This window comes from Elephantulus edwardii, unplaced genomic scaffold (genome assembly GCF_000299155.1).
Source record: "Elephantulus edwardii isolate Elephantulus edwardi_28Jun2011 unplaced genomic scaffold, EleEdw1.0 scaffold00046, whole genome shotgun sequence".
NCBI lineage: Eukaryota > Metazoa > Chordata > Mammalia > Macroscelidea > Macroscelididae > Elephantulus > Elephantulus edwardii.
In genome coordinates, this window is record NW_006399796.1 from 1,197,783 (window position 1) to 1,200,764 (window position 2,982).

General features: G+C 40.9%; 1 pseudogene; it reads right to left on the reverse strand.

Moving 5' to 3' along the window:
• Positions 1-2,103: 2,103 nt before the first annotated feature.
• LOC102863215 overlaps positions 2,104-2,982 on the reverse strand; it is a 37,853-nt pseudogene continuing 36,974 nt past the window's right edge.

Here is a 2,982-nt window from a genome sequence, read left to right on the forward strand (position 1 = left end):
ACAGCACTAATTTTTCCATTTGCTGCACAGAGGTAACTCATAGTTGCTGTGATACTGAACACTGTGACACTGATGTGTCAAGTGTGATAATGGTTATCCATTATATGGTGGACAGTGTTTGGCGAAGCACCCCCATTAAAACAAGCTTGGAAGCAAGAGTGCCATCCATTTCCCAGAAAGCTTGCCTCCAGAAACTCTATGAATGTGGAGAAACTACGGAAGTTATACAAGCATTCAGGTCCTTCATTCATAGGGTCGCTATAAGTCATCTATGACTCGACAGCACTTAACAACAACAACAATAGGAAAACTAATTTCTTTATAAGCACTCAAAACAGAATAAAAAATATTAGAAAGAAGATGACTGCTGGATTTCTTTTGCATTCCCTGTGGGGAGTTCTTGCTCTTTTAGAGAAAGGAGAAAGTAACTCTTGTCTAAGAAACCTCTCATCCCTGGAAACTATCCTCAAGGCAGCCAGTATGCTCAGCAGAGGCAGACAACAGCTGACCTCTGAACTAAAATCTAAGCTGAAGTATTACGAAAATGCATTGACTCAAATGAAGATGCATTATTTTTTAAAAAAACCAAACCCCAAACCCATTTCTGGTGAATCAGTCCTGAATCATAATGACCCTACGGGGCAGGGGAACTTCCATGTAGGATTCCTGTGGCTGTAAAACTTGAGAGAAGCAGACTGCCACTTCCTTCTTCCACAGAGCAGCTGGTGGGCTTGAACTGCTGGTTAGTAGTCAAATGCTTTAACCACAGTTACATCGATGTTTCTTTAAGCAAGTAACCATTTAAAGTATTTTAAAAGGCAGTACAGTATCATGAGGTTACAAGTTAATGGATACTCTTTGTAGAATATCTTGCCTCACAGCAACTACAGAAAGTACAAATTAATAACCCCCACTTTGGCAAGAAGCTGCACTGCAATCCCAGAGGAACACGGTTCGAATCCACCAGATGCTCTGCCGGAGAAGGAGGCGCAATATCCTCCTGTACCAGTCAGATCTGATTTGACGGTACACGCACACAAAATGATAAAAAATAATAATGATAAAAATAACCTCCACTTTACAGATCAAGAAAAGCAGGCTCTAAAAGAAAAGACTTGTTGAAGGATAGACAGCAAGTAAGTTGTGAAGCTGAGGGTAAAACAAAACAATCTCCATCATGCTCAAGCCAATCGTTGTGGTCACTGTCAATCAATTTTGTTGAGGGTTATCTCTTTGCTGGCCCTCTACTTTTCCAAGCAAGGGTTCTTTTTCCAAGTACTGGTACCTTCTGACAATATACCTAAAAGATTGTTGTTGCATGCTGCCAAGTTGGAGCTGACCCATAGCTGACCCTCTAGCAAGTTTTCAGAGGCAGTAAATCACTCAGGAAGACTGGCTTCGTTCTTCTATGGAGCAGCTCGTGGATTTGAACTGTGTGCCTTTGAGATTGCAGCACAGCTTCTTTCTACTACGTCACCAGAGTTCTATACAAATACTCCTGATGGCCAAGTCCTTTCATGTGCGATAACCATGTGAAAGTTAAGCAAATGGAAATTTAATGTCCTTTGAGTGCATTACACCTTTAAGTCATGAAGTATAATTATTCATAATAAATTATCATTATGTGCTAGTGACCAGGAATTGGATTATGTGATCTTCTGGATCGGATATCTACTAAAAGATTCTAAGATTCAAGATATGATAAGTCTGTTAAGGTAAGCGCCTAGGCTTTATTCTTTTTTTTCCCCCCTTTTTAGATATTTGAAATACACCTTTATTTTGGTTCTAAACTAACAGAATGGGAATGACAGTAACAAGATTTTACCGCGGAATATTGTGATTTGACTGTAGCAGTCTTGTATTTGAAACTCAAGAAAGAAACTGCCCTCCAAAACAGCTAAATATGCAGGTCCAAAAAATAAAGGGTTTTTTTAAACTGCCACACTCACTCCGAAGCCCACTCATCTCTCCTTCAGCATCCCAAAGTTTGGCACATGTTCTGCTTAGCTAGATAATAAGGTGGCAAACACGCGGCACCACTGACATCACAGGACAGTTGCCTATAAAATTAGACTTCTGACGCTGGGCTCCAGCTTCGTTCTCTCACAGATCGTCATCCTTGTTCCGGAGAGTAGTTGTCTGCGCAACCTCTAAATCATGTTCATATTGTGCTGCCAAAGCTGGGTCTATGACAACTTCTGGCGGGGCAAGAGCAGACATGGCAACAAACTCCAAGTTAGGGTCTCCAATAAGTTTTCTAGCAAACCAAAGGAAAGGCTTTTCCAAGTAGTAGTTACTTTTGGCAGAAATATCATAGTACTGAAGATTTTTCTTTCGGTGGAAAATGATGGATTTTGCCTTAACTTTCCTGTCCTTAATGTCCACTTTGTTCCCACACAACACAATGGGGATGTTTTCACATACTCAGACCAGATCTCTATGCCAGTTAGGCACGTTCTTGTATTAACTCTCGATGTTACATCACACATTATAATGGCACACTGGGCTTGGATATAATAGCCATCCCTCAGTCCCCTAAATTTTTTCCTGGCCAGCTATAACCACACATTGAATGTAATTGGTCCTCTGTTAGTGTGGAAGACGAGGGGATGGACCTCCACACCCAAGGTGGCTCCATACTTCTCAAATTCACCAGTCAGATGACGTTTCACAAACATCATTTTTCCAGTACCAACATCATCCGCCAACACGAGTTTGAATCTTGGGCGGCCATTGTGATAGTTCTTCCAGAAGCGTCTCTGGGCCCCATCTGACTGAGCCTAGGTTTTATTCTTTTTTTTTAATTATTAAATTTTATTAGTATTAATGAACATTTACAGGGATTTTGGGTTTTCATTCCTTCATTGCTGTACCATTCTCTCTACCCTCTTCCCCAGTTTGTTCTTCTTCCCCCGCCATCCGAATGTCTGTTTTAATTGTCCAGTTGCCACAGTGCTTGTCAAAGCCAGTTCTGTTTAATCT